At 33.1% G+C, this 19,699-nt stretch overlaps 1 protein-coding gene across 1 annotated transcript in view; it reads left to right on the forward strand.

Moving 5' to 3' along the window:
* The window catches only part of LOC139767927 (uncharacterized), a 96,773-nt gene that overhangs the window by 24,872 nt on the left and 52,202 nt on the right, over positions 1–19,699 (forward strand). The gene's annotated exons all lie outside the window — the stretch shown is intronic.

Raw genomic sequence — 19,699 nt, forward strand, 5'->3', positions numbered from 1 at the left:
ATTACAATTGTTACATCATATGCCTATTATTCTTACAGTGATCATTTTCTTTTAAAAAATAAATACTAATAACATTTGATAAAACTGAAATAAGTAATAATTATAATTAATCACTGACGAAGAAATAATCAACTATGGCCTTATTGTAACGAAAATCACAAAATAAAAAATATCATTAAAGTAATAGTATTTTCGTTATACATATATTCTCGTTAATATAATTCCTTTTATTGTCGTGATTCTCGAGCTAAATTTTAGCCGGATCGTTAAAATATATAAAAATTCTGCAGTGCAGAGGGCCATCATGGATATACGTATATTTTGCAATACGTTTCTCTATTTTTTTCTAAAGCACTGCATTTATAAAAATTGTATGACATCACTAGCCGTATAGCAAAGTTATTTTTATCAATTTTGCATTAAAAGTAAGTATAGTGTGTAATCAGTGGAGCGTAATTAGTCTGTTCCTAATAAGGATTCGTTTCTTCATAATTAATTATGTTATAGTTCCTTCTTTTTAATTCTACAGAATAAGGTATCATCATTCACCCAATAATCGTTTGTTTAATTACCTTTAATCTTGTCATTAATCTTATTTCCTTGCGCAAGATAATCTGAGGATAATTGACAAAGTGCATCTTTGCTGAAAATCTCGATTGCGTTTCACGATATCTAATCTCATTTCCCGTCTAAAGAAATTTATACTGTTCACTGCAACGGAGCAACGGCGGAAAAATTAAATCTACATCTTCACTTCGCCTGCTCTTCGAAAATCTTCAATTTGTCCGGGAGCGATTTCACGGAATTGCGAAAGATGCAGAGTCTTAACATTTTCTCTTTTCGGTGCACCCAGTTTTCCACGGGATTAAATCCTTGGAACCGACGCGAAGTTAATTAGACCTACGTGTTCCCCCTCACCGATAAGGTTACAACATTCTCTGCCTTCCCTCTCTCTCTCTCTCTCTCTCTCTCTCTCTCTCTCTCTCTCTCTCTCTCTCTCTCTCTCTCTCTCTCTCTCTCTCTCTCTCTCTCTCTCTCTCTCTCTCTCTCTCTCTCTCTCTCTCTCTCTCTCTCTTTCTTTTTTTTCTCTTTGCCCCTTTTGCGGTTTATATTTGTGACCAAGACGCGATGAAAGGTAAGTCTCTAAGATTACGTTATAATTTTTTACAAATTTTTGCAATGTTTGTGACGACTATTTATGAAACATTTATAAAAGTGTTAAAAATAATAAAATGTAAAAGGTATTTTAAAAATATTTCAAGAAAAACAGAAAAAAATAAAAAAGTAATTAGGTACTTTATAGAAAAAATAATAACAATTAATATATAATTAGATAAGTAATGAAGGAAATTAAATAAATATCAAGGAATGACGTAAAAAAGTACGCTACAAGCCACGATTAAAATTTAAACTTTAATATTTTATTTTGATAAATTTCTTATATATGTCGTTTCCCACAGCTTAATCTTACTGATTATCTTACGAAAGTATTAATTTTAATTTTATATCGCGCAGCGAATAAAAAATATGTGTACGCTAAATATAATCATCAAGAACACAGGATGAGAAAATCGCTTGTGTTCGAATTGAGAAACGCAATCGATTCTCATATGTCCGCCTTCCACCTACGAGCTGCAAAGTTCATTTCCGAGATGGGCTATTATAGAGGCCAGAATACCATGTCTTGCGGATAGTTTCTACAGTTTCCACATAAAATTTTTGCAGCTCGAGCGACCGCAAAACAGATACGGCGCATACACAGACTTCTATCCGCTCGATAAACTCAAAGGCAACGAAATCGAGAAGGCTTGGAATTCGAGTGAACACCAACGAATGATGTTCCGCGAGATTGGGAGAGCAGATTGAGAACTGAGGAGACAGCTGCGATATAAGGAATTTCGCATCGTCACTAATCCCACAGGATCTGAAGAGGACGGTTAAAAGATCGAATTAAACGAGAATATTGCGCGCAAGAGATTTTGGAATGAATATCTTCGTGGTGAAAAATCCCCGGGAGATCCTTCGCGGGCATTATTTTATTCATTCACCGAATTATGGAAATCTCTTATAAGATACCTAACTTGCTTCTACATTAATGATTAAAAGTGAAACGTAGCCTTATCAAGCTTAGAACGCATAATTTATTTTATACTCGTAGATTAATTTCTATCAAAAAACTTTTTAATATTTATAATTAAAATAATCTTTTTTCTCTAACATATAATATACAAAGAAATTACTTTATTACACCTAATTATATAAACATTAATAGTATTATTTTGGAATAATCTTAAATTGCAAAGAATATTTCTCTATATTTGTCATATTAATAAATTTTAATTTAGTTTGCTAAGAAGTTGCATTGAATCAAATTATAATCGAATTATGTAACATTATATTGTAACATATTAAATTGTGCAAAATATCGTAAAAAATCGTAAAAAATGTGAGTGATGCTGAATACGAGCAGTGATTGGAGATCGAGACTGTTGCAGCTAAAAGCTTTCTTCGCGAAGAGAGCTTCGGAGCTTGTTAGATTCGTCTAGAAGCACATAATAGACAATCAGTGTAGGGCAGATGTAATTAAAGCGGAATCGAAATCAGGGTTTTCCCTTAGCGGAACGAGAGTAGGACGTTGTCGTTGGAAAATTGGTACCTAATTGATATTCCGTCAGGAAATTGAAAATCCTACTTTAATTGAACCAGTGACACTTAATGAAAAGCGGAATTTTCATTCTAATAGCACGCGACGGTGATATCATCGGACTATAGCTTCCGGCCTGTTAATAAGCTCGTTAACAATGTAGAAGTGATAAACTCTCATAATCGTAATGAGTATAATTCGCGACATGGCATCGCTGCGTGATTTATGTGCGCGCTCGAGTAAACGAATCCATTGTCAACATCTGCACGACCCAACTTCGTTTACAGCGTTTCAATAGGTAATTAAACCGACGTATTTAACGTGAGCAACATCGGACAATACTCGCGTCTGTCCTCTTTCCAAATTCGTTTAGCAAACGAATCGCGAGCGCAATGATTGCTGGTGCATTGCGCGTACTGATCACGATTTCATCGGACCGTTCCCGCTTGTCGTTTAAGCGTTTTGTTTAAACGAAGATCGTATCATCTGGAAAATCGCCATCGTTATTGGTCACCTTGCACGTGCAATAACAATAAAATAAAATAAAATAAAATAAAATCATTGCGTGTGATTTTATTCGATTTATATTTGCGGAAATCCAATGAAAAGTTTTCAGAGTACGCAATGACGTTAAAAATAATTAAATTAATAAATATATTTAGAATGCTTGATTCCTTAACAAAAACTAATATCAAATTTCTTTTTTTGTATAATATGTACATATATATGAGAGATTTTTTTATTATTTGTTATACGGAAAGCCGCAGATTATTATTGCATTTGTGAAGATTATTTGCAAAAATCGCTATATTGTCACCCCGTTAACAGCGCTGAAAGTATTAATCCGCGTATTAAAGCACGTAATCGTGATACGAAATGAGCCGGGCTTAGCACATAGCACTCGGCTTTAGATAAGATTTCAGAGTGAATCGGATTTGTGCTCGGGCGTTTATGGCACGCCGACATCGCAATCCACGATCGACCGTTCGAATCTATTTCGAGGTATGATTTACGTTACCATGTACCGCGTACACGCGCGCTGTCCGTCCTCCCTTTAACGCCGCACGCCACGTTGCTCTCCCTTCACCCTTGTTCCCATTTGAACGAAAAAAGGACCATTGTCCGTTCGATGCAGCGCCTGCTGTATTGTATGCGAATATCGCGTAGCCGCGATACCTCGGTGATTTTGCACTCCGCGCTTTCGTCCACTGAACTTCGTCCGCTGTATTCGTTTCGCATTGTCTGTCGGTCGGTTAGATTGTCACTATACTCGCATTTTCAAAGATCCCTGACTTTATAATTTAATGGAAATAAGTTGCAACTGTTAGTTGTTAAAATTGCAATTAAAATAGGAGAGAGAGAGAGAGACCCTCTTAAATTACGTAAATGTACAAAGTGATATAATAATTCTTTTAATCGATAATCTAGCTAGAGGACAATTTTAAGATAAATTATTGGAGATACTCGTTTTACTTTTAACACAAAATCGCGGTAAATATAAAATTTTAACATAAAATATGGCATATAAAATAGTTTAAATAACATAAATATATCAGAATAAAGCAACAAATATGCATAATTAATAATACATTTCCACTGCTGAAATTAATAACAAAGTTTTGTAGTATTTTTCTTACGTAATTTGGTAATATGGTAGTAATGTACGGGCGAACGAATGAAAGGCGAACCGAGCCAAGAGAAAACTCATTACTCTCATAATACGATATTGAAATTGCACGCTATTCAGATAACTAACAATTTCCAGCGGCGACTTGGAAATCGCAATCGAGCGACACGCAAACCTTCGCATCGAAGAAGGTGCATGGTAGTGATAGGTTTATTTGAGCGCGCTCGGTGATTTAAATGAAACTTTTGCATACGTATGCTTTTTCCGTATACCGCCAATTTGCAATGCGGGCAATAAAAGCGGAAGGAGGTCACCGAAGTCGGTCTACGTGGAAAAGTTTAACCTACGAAATATCCGGGAGCCAAATGAGCCAATCGGAAACCGGAACTTCGGATAATTGCGTCGGTAGAATTGAGGAAAAGTTTGCTGATTTTCCCGAAACGATCGGACGGACGTGCTCGCTTTCGCGATCTCCAACACGATCTATGGTGATTTGTATTATTCGTAACGCAAATGTAGCAATAGTTTGATACAGGATCAGTATAGAAAGCTACTTTAGTTTTTGTGGTGTGGTGTGGTGTGGTGTGGTATCCCCCCCCCCCTCTAACAGTTGATTTTATCCCAAAAAACTTTTGTCATTAATACAACACAAATATCAGGATGTAAAATTAAAATGTAAAAATAGTATAAAGTATAAAGTAATAGTAAAGTACGGAAATTTATATCAATTTGTAATGATTTATCTCTGGTAGTAGGGATACTGTTAAACGCTACTTGATTTAGAGTTATATAAAAGCTAAATTCTTGTGGTTTCTCTCTGCTTTCCAAAAATCTGAATAAAAGTATTTTTATGAAACAGTATTTATAATTCAACTACATTATTTGAGTTAGCAAAACATAACAACGCTGGTACGTATTAAACAATAGCGTATATTTTTGCATAGCAATCCGTGTCAACACATCGTGTGCATTAACGAAAAATTATTGCCACCCAAGCTACATCCACTATAATAGAACGTGGTTCGCAACGTGATACGATATGTAAAAAGGAAAAGCAGATAAATATAAAAACAGCAGCAGGATTTATGATCGGCACGCTGATTTATATTTACATCAAGCCGGATATAACGCGATTTTTCGAACCGGTCTCTATTCTTTTTCAGATTATTAACGAGTATTCTATTCTCCATTCCGTTTTCTCCTACCTAATATTTGTATATTGTCTATTGCATGTCAAACATTGATGAGAGCGTTCAATTTAATCGTGAATTGAAAAATAGGCTATTCTATAGAGGCCCTCCACCACCCCCGCCAATTCCAATCGGCGGTCCTCTTTTTTATGTGTTTTTTTTTATTTACAGTTCTAATTTTTTAATTTTATTATTTTATTATTATCCATATCTACATATATTCGCATCAAAATACAATTTAATATTATACCACAATTAAAAATTGTATATATGTATGTTGTTTACAATACAATATAATAAAAAATTATGTTGTTCAAAATACATAATAAAAAAACCATTATTAGTAACAATAAAAAATTTTAATAACGAGGAAAGTGTCTGAAATACATATGATAACACGAATTTTACTAGATATATAGCTGTTGCTACATATAATATTAATAAATGATGATAATTAAGCCGAATTCATTTTTAATTATCAACTTGCGACAGAATTTATTAAGTTTTATTTAACACGAGCAAACGCGACCAAAAAAGTCGTTAATAATTTTATCTATTATGTTTTTCAATCGTTCAAGTATAAACAAATTCAAAATTTTCTTACGTGTAAAAAAATATGCAAAGCTTTAAGCTAAGCCAATGATCAAATTAGAAGATAAACCGCGATAGAAAATGAGTACTGACCAAAGCAAGGAATGAACAAATCGATTGGCGATACTCGCAATACTACTTCCCGAAAAAGAGGATAAAATCTAAAGCGACAGTGTAACGCGAATTACTTATAATCACTGATGTTGTTCTTTAAAAAAATTAATATGCAGATTCTACATTTTGCGAAAGCGCGTACTTGATTTCAATAATATACGAACTAAACGATCTATTAATAAACGCATAGAAATGGCTGCTTTTAAGGCTTTATAAACCTTAAAAATTGGCGAAAAATGACCACGTTTTTCTCGCGTTCAGGGATGGATAACTGGTCCAACGATTTGACCACATCAAAAGCCCTCCGCCGAGTAATACGCTAGTAATCCGCACACAAAGAAGAACAATCTTCGTGGTGAAAAGCGAACTTAACGCACTCTGATTCTCCATCGAGTTCCGCAAGATCCATACGCGAAGAAAAGTTAAGTGGTTCATCAAACTCCAGCGGTTTCGCTACAAGAGGGAACGAATCCCGAATCTTCTAGACCGCTCCCGATAGTAAGAATTTTGACAGCGTGTCAATGAAAATGACCATTTTTATCACAAATTTGCAACAAAATAAAAATTCACATGTAAAAAAATATGTTCTCCCATTGTTAAAAAGCATCTCCTTTTATTAAAAATGCATGGATAGAATGATTCTTATGAAATTGCGGTTACAAAGGAATATATTTAATAATAATAAAATACATGCTTTATTGTAGCTTATACAGGTACAAGTGTTTCTACCAACTGTTCAAGATGAGTCGAACCCGATAACAGCGAGATTTCAAAGAATTTTATACTGTAAAGGCTATCAATTTAAAATTTAACAATTTCCTATTTTTCTGTAGAGTTTCAAAGATTTTAATTGTTGATGTCTCACTGATATAGGGGTACCCATTCGACTCATCTCGAATTTTTTGTAACCGTACATTTTTAATTAAATTGATGTATTCACGGTAAGATTCTTAAACCAAAAGAGTAGAAATCTTTTTCGTAAAATTATCTAAGTCAATACAAATCAAAATTTGTTAAATATGATCGCGTCGTATACGCATGCATTTTATCATAAACGAATATAAACTGTTACTACTAATTATAATAACGTAGAATGGCGGGATGTCCAGTACCTGAAAATAGTTTCTTAAAACAGATTAAAAGTTAGAGAATTAAATATATATATACATTCGTAACCATATTTTTGTTAAAGTAATCACCAAAAATCACCAAATTACTCGTACAAAATTTGAATTTATTTAAACTTATACAAATAATCACATTATATCCATGTTTGTTCTAATACTAAGTCTTATTATCATTAAGACAGCATTAATATTAATATTATTACTAAATAATGGGAGAACATTTAGTAAAAAAAAAGAAAGGAAAAAATCTTCTCAAAAATACTATTGAATTAATTTCACGATCCAATTTTAAAACATATAGCGGTCGTCATTCACACATTGCTAAAATCATTGCTTCCGAGAACTGCCAAAAAAATCCGGGATTAATTCCGACCCTATAACAAGAACCCTTAACTTTCAATAGAGTACCGAACTAGACTTTGCGAATGGATCTCACGGAAATCAAGGAGAAATAACTCTCCGCAACGATCATTTCGACTTCCCACCGGTACGAACCACGCATTTCGCTGGCGCCCACCTGACGCGAGGGACAGCAATGAAGCCCCATCGCTGAGACAGCGATCGCACCCAAGAACAAAAAAAAAACGTTTGCAATTGGCATTAATAAATATTTAAATATTCCTTAATTACACTTAGAAATATTCGTTAAGGAATATTTAACTCGTCGTGAAAATGACAATAACAAAAAACGTAATATAATTAAATCTTCAGATTTTTATTGATAAAACCGACGATAAACATAAATCTCGAATTTTGCAATAATCCTATTAATATACCAAAAATTAATTATTAAAATGTACTCGCGATAGTATTAAAAATGTGAACGTTAAATTTTGCGAACAAGAAGTTAATACCTGACCATTGGCTCAGCCAAAGTTTGAGTATTTACTATTTTATTTAATAAATATTTATTATTTAATGAACCAAGTAAAGCTATGAAAAATTGACGATAATTCTAAACACCAAATTTTAAATTGTAAATTATTAATGACTTTTAGGTACTCAAAATAAAATCTCAATTTTAAAACTAACAATAAGAATTTCAAAATTAAATATTTATCAAAGTTAATTTAATGAACTTCTTATTATCATACGTGTTTCGTAATTTACATCATTAACGCGATAATTCGGCTTACTAAGACCTGATAAATGGATCTCGAATAGATATTCAAAAAATATATATATTAAAATATAGATAATTCGGTAATCATTGTACAAAAGTAAATATGACGGCATTTATCTGGACATAGTATTACATAAACTTTACAATTTTACAATTTACAGTACCTATACAATTTTACAAGAAAAAATAATTCTGCAGAGACTAAAAATTTAAAATTAATTAATTTTAAAATTAAATAACTTAAAATTAGTCTTCGTAAAATTATATTTAAAATTAATTTTAAATTTTATTCAATTTTTAGCCCCCCTTTTTAGTCATCAAATATAGAATTATGCTGTCCATGTATTCTTAATTACATTAATATGTAACTAAGAATACATGGACAGCATACATAATTGTAATTTATTAAGTATTTCAATTATTTAAGTATTCAATTTTATCATTATTTAAGTATTCATTTCATATTTTAAGTATTTCAATTTATTAAGTATTTATATGTAAATTATTAAGTAGTTCAATAATATTCAATTTAAAAAAAATAAAGTTTAACTTCGCGATCGCGGAGTTTTATTTTTTATTAAGTGTCATTTAATTTGCGGGATTTTAATTTTTTAAATATTAAGTTATTATGTTTAGTCCCTACCTACCCGTATTTCTATTCGTATATTTTCCTACCTACCCGTATTTTTATTCATTTGTGCCTACCTATTTTCGCGGATTCCTACCTACCCGTATTTTTACTTACTAATACATAAATAAGAAGTAAAATCGCGGATACCATGGGTACTTAATCGTACCTAGGGCTGGTTGTTCCAACTTGTTCGTAAACTATAACTAATAGTTAAATCATATATATATCTTTGTCTTTCTTTCAAATTAGACAAAGATAGACATATTATTTAACTATTAGTTAGTTTACCAACAAGTTGGAACAACCGGCCCTTAATTGTGTTGGTTAAAGTAAAATCACCTAATCGCGATTTACATTTACATTATGGTCAATACAGATCTTACCTTACATATATGATGTGTAATGTTCATAGTTTTTTGTGGTCAGATTGGACCTACCTATTTACGTCGCTTCCATGCAGCCAAATCCATGCTGGCTGTACATTCAGCCAGAGAATGAGAAGGAGATATACTCCTTCGATACCGGCTGATTATATTATACGGTTACGAATTATCGATTACGATCGTTAACAAAAGCGCGTTAATTATGTAAGAAAAAGATAAATAATCACGTTCATTAATAAAATATTAATTGAATTTAAATTTAACTTAATTTTGCATTTAATTTATCAACAATACGCGTAAATAACTTTTTCGATCAAGAAATATATCGAAATAATACAAAGCAAGAAAGAGTTATATCAAAGAATGTAAAGAATATGTTAACCGCGTTTTAATCAAATCGTCGCGATTATATCTCGATCGCGAATATCTGAATTTGAATATCATAATGCAGAAACACGGAAGAACCAAAATTTAAAAATCAATCGATCAATAAATCAACGAAGAGGCAAACAATTTTTAGAGCATAATTTGAGTCGCGAACCGAACCGCGAACTGAACCGCGAAATAAATCGCGAACATTATTTGATCTCACCTCAAATATGAAGTGAGACATTCAGAATGAATGACGTAAGATCCAAAAGAAACGATAATTTTATAAGCAATATATTCACGCAATATAAGTATCGTAATCAATATAAAGAATTTGTCATATTCTCGCGTATGTTACATTTGTATTTCTGAATTTTCACATATATCATTTATATTTATATAAATATCTTGTTATTTTATTGCAAAATGTTTTTAAAATTATGGTTAATACAACATATGAAATATGTATTATCTTAATATAATAGATATAAAAACTATCAACTTTCAGATATTTCTACACAAAAAATTATTCTACTTCGCGATAAAATATTTACTGGATCTCACGTCATTTTATTTTGTTTTATTTATTGATACAAAGCCAAGAGCTAGTAGATGGATAGACTATAAAATATTAGGATAAAATCGGAATGTTGTATATATATGTTACGCGAAAGCAGTTTCCCGTAAATACAATAAATCAATAAATGATGGAACTCTAGGATTTATTATTCAGCCTAGTCTGATTTAGTCTATCCACTTTAGGGCAACGAATATGTGACAAGTCGCATTTATCTGCATTATTAGATAATAATGCATAAATATACAACTATTCACAGATTCATCACCCCATTATAAAAAAAAAAGTCACTCACCGACCGATGCGCAACGAGCGGAGTTATTCTGCCACGTAGCTGCGATGATTCTGTAATACAAAAATAAAAAATTCACATTAAATAGACGCTCAAAATAATCAATGTTTCAAAAAATAATTTTTACACGCGTCTAATTCGTCTTTTAATTAAATTTACTGTAATATAATTATCTATTTCCCGGGAAAAACCTTTATAAGAATAAATTTTTATAAAATTTCGCTTTCTCTAATTATTTCTAACTTATCGAAATCAAACAGCTCGAATAAAAATGGGAAAAAACTATTAATTTTAAGATAAAAGAAATAACACTCACCCCAAGGTTGCTCCGCTGGGGCCCGATGCCTTTGCCAGGCCTCCTCCTCCTCTCAGAACGTCTGGGTTGTCAAGCCTTCCCCTCCTTCTTTTTCCATTGCACAGGACACTCGCGGAATCGTTGTTCAATATTTCGCGATCGCGAACGAATAAACACTCCCGAGATGAAACGATCTGCGTACTACTGTAACACAAAAACGAAAGATTCAAATTAAAGAGATGCCCAAAATAATCAACGTTTCAAAAAATACTTTTTACGCACGTCTAATGTGTTTTTCACACAATTAGATATTTAATATAATTACCTATCTTCCGAAAAAGATTTTTACAAGAATTATCTTTACAAGAATCTCTTATAAAATTTTAGATTTTACGCTTTTTTCTAATTATTTCTAACTTATCGAGATGAAACGGCTCGAGTAAATGAGAAAGAACTATTAATTTTAAGATAAGAAATAATAGTCACCACAGGGTTGCTCCGTCAAAGTCCGATGCCTTTGCTAGGCCTCCTCCTCCTTTCAGAACTGGGTTAGGTTGTCAGGCCTCCTCCTCCTCCTCCCAGTCCTCCTTCCGTTGCACAGAAGCCGCTCACGGAACCGCTGTCCAATATTTCGCGATCGAGAACGAGGTAACTGTAATCATACGATCGCGACACTTTGTTAGACACTCCCCAGATGAAACGATGTGCGTTCTACGGCACACTTCTATTATTTAAATCCGACGATTCACCGCTGCTTCTCCCGCTGAGCGCGGCTAACTTCATACCGACGCCGCGCAGCTACGACGCGAGGCGAGTCAACGCCGTCAACGGCCGAATTGAAACGAGCAAACCGTTCGAAGATTTAGGGCCAAAGCACATAACATGGCGTAGCGATATACGACGGTCGTAGTCCTCGACCTGACAAATCAGGATACGCCAAAGCTTGTGCATTACTTACGTCCACGACTACGACTGTCATACGTGCTTTGGCCCATACGCTCGAACGCGCAATTTCCGCGAGAATTTCACAATTACCAATGCAATTAAACGGTCGACACCCCACACATCATCGCGCTTCATTATTCTAAATCACGCGATTCGCATATTCCGTCACATTAAATATCTCACGATGATCCGACGATTATCGCGTACCTACGCCGCGGCCGTTCTCAAAATGCGAAAGTGACGGCCAGATTATTCAATATATCAATGAATGATCGGGACGGAAATACGAGAAAACGGAATATTCGGCGTATATTAACTCTGTATTCATCTTTCTCGACTCGACTTTCTGTAAAACGCGTGAGGCGCGTGCCTGCTGCGCAACGACCAGCGGCTTCGGCCACATTCGTGAGTCGCGTCGCGAACGGCGAGAATTAGAGTCGATTGTGCAAACGGGATAATCCCGATGGTTAATAAAGAACGCTGCATCTCTTTGATATACCTGCGATATCATCGTGATCGCCTATCGCGATGTAACAGCGCTACGCACACGGAGCCCCTCGCTCGGCTGTCCGTCCGACTCGAGCATCGAAACGTGAATGATAGCGCGACCGTCGCGGGCCGCGGGGCGCGGCGGGCGGCGGCGCGGCGCGGCGTACGAAAAAACAAAGTCGAGCGCCCGCGCGCCAACGGTCTTGCCGCCGGCCGCCCGCGCCGGCAATACTTGCCTGATAGCGTTTAATATACCTAGCGGTACAGAATTAACATGGTGTACGCCGAATATATCCTATATTCCGTTTCTTGTATTTCGATGAATGGGCTGTTAATTAATTATCGCATATCTTCCGCGTTGTTTCGCGGATCCATATTAGCATATTGCACGAGACGATAATCCCTCTCTCAATAATAATATTTCGATCTGAGGAAGAGACGATTAAAATAATTTAAATGAAGAATAGTAACGCGAGCTTTCGCGGCGGTCGGCTTCTTTGCTCGCTTGTTTCTTTATAATATTTAATGATGTTTAATATATCTACCTACGGAATTAATGTACGCCGATTATTCCGATCGAATATTCGTTTCTTGTATTTCGATGCATGGGCTATTGTCGCATATTCTCCGCATTGTTTCATGGACCCGTATTAGCGCATTGCCTGAGACGATAATTCTTCTCTCAATAATATTTCGATCTGAGTAAGAAATGATTTTAAAATAATAAAGTAATTCAAAATGAAGAAGAGTATCGCGACCTTTCGCGCGGTCGGCTCTTTGCTCGCTTATTTCTTTATTTCGAGCGTGAATTATGGAACTTTTCGGAATGGATTCAGATCGGAATCGTTTAGTTATACCCAATTCTATTCTTACGCAGTAAATACGTTCCGTGTAAGAAGAAATCGTGTTATTTGGGAAAAAGCGTTATTTCGAAAACTGTGACTGAGTTTGGAGAGAATAAGAAAAAAACAATAAAAATAATTTTTAAGAAAGAATGCGACGGGAGTAAGAAAGCAGCGTCATTGTTTACGTGCACTGTACTATGTGTAATAGGTACCTATATATCGCGCGGAAACGAAACCAAAGTTTTATAATGTTCTCACATTTTCTATTGTACACTGCAAATAAAATGTTGGAAATGATATTTATTATTATTACTAGAGCGGTACGTATTTTACTTTCTTTCTTATATTGCCGTATATGCAATTAATAGACTTTAACAAATTATTTATTAACGTTATTATGTTGCGAAATGCTATACAAAAATACATTTCACAAAACAATTGTAGAAATTTATAAAATATTTGAAATCAAATATTAAAATAAAACAATTTTAGAAGAGTAATGGAATGATTTTGATGTGTGTGGATGTTTCGCAATGTAGCGTGATAACGTTTAAATTGCAATTTGACGATACCGACAGTCCTTTGAAGTGTTCCGCGATAGTAATAGCTGTCCCGTGTGATAACATATTTCGCGCATAATATGACGCTACATTACGTGAAGTGACATGGATTACAGAAACTTACATAGTCTTGGGAGGCGCTTCGTATTTTAGGTAGTTTGGAACCACGGAAGTTGCCCGTGAGGATCATCTCACCACGAACCTTTCAAACAAAATTATGCAACAACCTTCTACAACGCGACTGTCGATACTTTCGTCACGTTCTTTATTGTAGTATTGTTCAGTTTTAACATCACGTCACGTTAATTAATTAAACAATTTGCGTAAGTAATTGTTACAACTGTAACCCTCTATTTGTTATTCCGTTTTGTAAATACTTTATATAATAAATTAAAATATTAATTCCTGGCTAATAATTCTTTTTACATTTCTTTCAATTTAATTAATATGTGTTTTTACATCATAAAAATGAATGTAATAAATTTACTATTAGCAAAATAAATAAATTTAATTTGACGCTGTATTCTAAGTAACAGATTGCTATTTGATTTAATATTTTTGTGAATATATTATATAAAATTAAATATTAATGTAAATGTTACTTAATTTTTCCTTCTATTAATTTTGTTCAACTTGATTTATTAATTGACGCTGCAAGCTATGAAATAATTACAGATATTTATGAAGTTACCGATGATGGAGCTTTCGGCGACGCGAGCTTTATCTCATGAAACTTTTAACAGATCTCCGCCCCACAACTTTCTATGCAATTTCAGAGCCATTAGAACAACGTCTCACATCTCGCGAGTGCACACGCATCATGTGTACTCCAGCCGCAGTTCAAACATTTACATTGCGAACACTATCGTAATTCGCTGCGAGGTTTGCAGACTTTAAGAATGGCGACCGACGGCTGCAGGCAGCCATGCGGTATCGCGTTACCTCCTCGAAGATTGAAAATGGAATTTTTATTAGAAACTAAACATTTGATGTGTCCGGAACGCACCAACGTCTCGCATGAATAAATCACTTACCGGATCCGTGATCGCTATTTAATGTCTCATGGGGATTTTATGGACGCGAATATTTCCGAAATCATCAAACACGTCATCGAATGGGATGCATGTTTTATTTGATCTCGTACATTTGTATGTGATATTGCACCCCATCAAAAGATTTATTTAACAATACTAAAAATATCTCGGATTACAAGCTTACTGGTTAAAAACGTTACTTGTTAATAAAACATATTTTATTTTAAACTACAGGCAATGATTATAAAAATCTTGTTTTGTTTTCGTTCTTAGTACTTCTATTAAAATCGAAAATTTTGAAGTAATAGTTTAAGTTTAGATGACTTAGAAAAAAAATAATCTTTAACGCATAGACTAAAAAATCTTATATAAATATATTATTTAGCAATGTGTGAATAAAAGCATCAAATTATATAAATTAATTATTGGCTCTTAAATCGCTTAATATTTGTTTAGTTTCTGAAAGTTAAATTATTGATATTTTCTCTTATTAGTAATAATTAGAATTGTAAAATAGTGCGTATACTATCTTCGTTCCAATTGCATGATACACTCGATAAAACTTATTTTCCTAATTACCGGTGCGAAAAACAGCAGTTTTCGCTGAATTAATAGAGTTTCGAAGGAGCACAGTTCGCGTATCATCGCGCGTGTAACTCGGTTTTTGAAATTGAGCACTTTATGATGTACGGAATGAACTTTTCACGACTCGTCGAGCTCATTAAACTCGAGCGAAGCTCGGCATAAATACGAAGAAAGCATCGCTACGTCATTCCACGACATTTCAAAATCCTGAAACGGCTGGTCGTTAAACGAAAACGGCTGCCGTTGCGCACGCATTCTTACACACACGCACACATGCACGTATTTATAAATGCGGGAGCAGTTCTGCCGAAGCTGATACCCGGACTAAAAATTGTTTTTCTTTACCTCGCGCTTTACGAGTGAAGATAGCATCCAAGTGCACATAAAGGTATCTCTGGCGCGCTGTTGATATCTTCGTATTCATAATCATTGGCAGGTGCAACGCGGTATACTAATACGGTCTCTCTCTCAGTTTTTTATTTCTGAAAATCGTGAATTTTTATTCCTCATAAAAATACTGCTACGACTACGATTCTCTTGTTCCTTTTGCTTTTACTTTCATTTTTTTTTGCAAAAAAACATTTACAATAATATTAACCAAAAAATTCTTAAAAAGTTTTATTTAATTTGCCGTAAAAAAAATAATTTTTTAAAAACAATCAAAAAATGGATATTGAGATAATATATACTTTTGCCTAAGACAAAAATAACATTGTCTAGTTAAATATATCAACTGATAAAACTTTAGTTTGTTTAGTTGTATAAATATGTATATATATTGTATAATAATAATTGATAAAATAATGTTACAATAATTCAGAAAAATTTGTTTTTGTTGCAAAAAATTAACATCTATCTAACTATTATCAGTAACTTTCCATAATTATTAAAAATAAGTCCAACACGAAAAAAATAAATATAAAAAAGTATCGTTTCCTCGCTAATAATTGAAAGTGTATCGCTCTTTCAAAACTAGGAAAAACGAAAAAAAAGCTGTATGTGGTTGAAGAATATAATTCAGCAGAAAGCTAATTCTTTGTAGAAAACAAATTATTTTATATCTTTCCTTATCCATTGTATTTTTCCCTTGCATTTTACGTATTATTTTATACGAAAAGTTTACGTAGCTTTTCATCACATCACAACCATTGAAAGTTTCTACAATATCTGTTTATAATATCGTTACAATTTTTACTATATCCGCTTTGTTTATTGAAATGTATATGTGTATCACAAATAAGTACAAATTATTTATACAATTATATGCAATGTAAAATATGTTTATTTATATAATTACACGATTTCAGGATAAAAATGTGCTTTTCTAATCAAATCAGCAGATTAATAATTTATACCACGCATATATATACCTCGCAAGGTTCAATTTCTTCATTTCGATTCTCTAGCTATATGTATCTATAGAAATACTTTCCGTTTCGTTGCCGACGGTTTTCTTTCTATTCCCCATTCCATGTCTTTCCAATTCGAGATCTCTTCACGGAAAAGCTCTTCGACCGTTTCCAATTACAGTGGGAAAAGCTGCCAATTAGGAAACATGTTCGAATGGTTGCGTTTATCGAGAACCGCATTTTGCAACAATATTAGATGTTCAACAAATATTCAGCAAGAGAATCAATTTAATAGAATACTAATATATAATTTTTATCTCTACTTGGCAAAATTTTCCACTTTATAGTCACTTGGCAAAATTTTGTAAAGAAATAAAAATCGTATAGGTATACGATAAAATTTCAAAAGAGAATGAAGGAATTGAAAGAACAATAACAGTAAAGTTAATATCTTCTATTTAAAAGAATACGAAATTAAAACTTTAGGAATTAACATAAAGTTTGGCCCCTTTTGAAGCACCTATTTTTATAAAAAGGCTTTAGAGAATAAATTATTTTAAAACTTTGTAAAATAGATATCTATTTGCTTAATGTTTACTTCTCGAACATATAAGATAAATTGATAGACCATTGCTTATTGCAAAATTTTTTTATTAATTAATACGATTTAGATCTTTTAATACGATTGTACTTTGCATTTATTTTCTGCTCGAGTATTAAGTTTTTAAAAGATGAAGAAATGAGAGGTAATTTAGGAACGGGAAATCTGCCAGAAAAAGTCAATTTTATGAGCGCGGTTAGATGAAGCAAGGGGGAACATGCACACTTGCGCGAAAGCTCATTCTTATTTCCGGTAAGGTTCGCCACGGTTTATTTGCAAAATGAAAATGGAGCCGGGAGTAATTTGCGTTTGAATAACCGCCTTTACTATACCTTATTCATTTTCTCTATTCATGTCTGACATTTCGCTCCACCTTTTTACCAACTACTATATTTTTTCCACAAAGCCAATCGGTTGACAAAGTAATCCGGACTCGTATAAATTTCCTTGGGGCTCTTTCTCATTCTTTCGTTAGTTTCTTATTTAATAGAAACGTTTTATATCTTCTAAAGATAAATCATTAAAGTAGAATTGGGTATATGTATATATAAATAGATGTATTATTAAGTGGAATAATACTAATAAAAGAACTAATAAGTAAAAGAGTATCTTTCACAACTCTATAATCGTACAACAATTTTAATAACAAAATCAAATATGCGTTATTTGAACTTTTTACAATTTATCGACCGAAACTCGGCATAAATACGGGAAACACGAGGGAAGCTGCTATTCCAGAAACTAATTAGAGTCAAGAATCCTAATAACATCGAGTTATAAGCGATTAATGTTGACTAATGCTATTGTGTGGAGTTTACGCGCTTTGATGCAGCATTTACATTCGTACCAATCCTCTTACCGACTTTTACAACTACAGATAATATTGATTTTTATTATTTAACTAATTTAGTTTCTTATGTGCACTGCGTACACTATGGTAATCAACTGACATTACGACCAGTTGATTTAGAATAACAAATTTTAACTGTTGTATACAAATTCAAATAAATAAAGTTATTAATTTATTTATCAATAAATATAGATGGATAGGCTGTAAAAGATTAAAGTTGATATATTAATCGGAGTAAGCTATGTAAAATATTGTCTGTTCTTTTATTTATTACTTGATACATTCATACTAACAATAAGAAGATGTCTATAGATTGCTTCTTTGCACTAGTTTATAATAATAAGCCTAGAAGGTTGTAATTAAGCTCGACGCAAGACACAAGTCTCAAATTCCAAAGAAATATTAATTAATTTTGCAAATTTGGAAATAATTTTTTTTGCCAAAATTATTAATCCTTTTTATTACTTTTATCGGCGAGTTTACTTTACTTATCAAATCATTTTATGATTTTATGAACTTTTTGTTTGTGTGTGTGTATCTTCGCATGGCATGATTGCAGCAGATCCGTTCTAATCCGAGATTATGTATTAGCTTTAATCTGTTCCACAGCCCGTTCATTCTAAAATAATGGATCTGTGAGACGTTATATGTAATATTTTTATGCTATTAAAATTTAATATTACATGCAATTATAATAAATACACTGCATGTGCTTTATATGTGCGTGCGTATCACATATATCTTTGTATTACGTATATATTACAATTTTCACAGATCCATTATCTAAAATTAAAATAAAATATAATTTATCACTCACCGACAGGATGCGTGGAGGCGGAATTAAAGCACGTCAATCTTAAAATAGAAATATACTCAAATTGTAGCAATTTCTTCAAAGTAATTAATATTTAAAAAATAGTTGTTGCTCGCACGTAAAATAATTATAAACAATTAATTTTGCAAGCAATAAATAATGTAATAAATTAATTACTCACGATTGCTCCGTCGTACCTTGATGCCTCCCAGGTCTCCTCCTCCTCTCAGATTCCTTTGTTGCACACACGTACACATACAACCCTGGCAAGAACACGATTAATTATAATTACGTGCGATATTAATTATCACGATATAACGATCGCGCGACTTTTTACGATAGGTACTCCTGGCATAAATCGTAAGCGATAAAATAAGGTAACAAAAATTACGTTCGCGCGAAGCTGTATTTCGCTTCGACGCTTAAATATCTCGCAAATTAACGTAAATGGATAAAATTTTTAACAACAGAAAGTTTTAACAAGTCATAAAAATACTGATTTAACTCCATGCGCTTAACGACTATTAAAATACAAGATAAATATCATAATAATTTGTAATGTCATCTGTCGTTTTGGTTTCTCTGTTATATTATAGTTTTATCAATAAACTACTTGAAATAATAGATTTCGATAAATGCTCGCTTTATCGAATGCATCATTTCG

Source organism: Temnothorax nylanderi, unplaced genomic scaffold (genome assembly GCF_030848795.1).
Source record: "Temnothorax nylanderi isolate EJ_2023f unplaced genomic scaffold, tnyl_v1.0 TNYL_tig0002_pilon, whole genome shotgun sequence".
Lineage (NCBI taxonomy): Eukaryota > Metazoa > Arthropoda > Insecta > Hymenoptera > Formicidae > Temnothorax > Temnothorax nylanderi.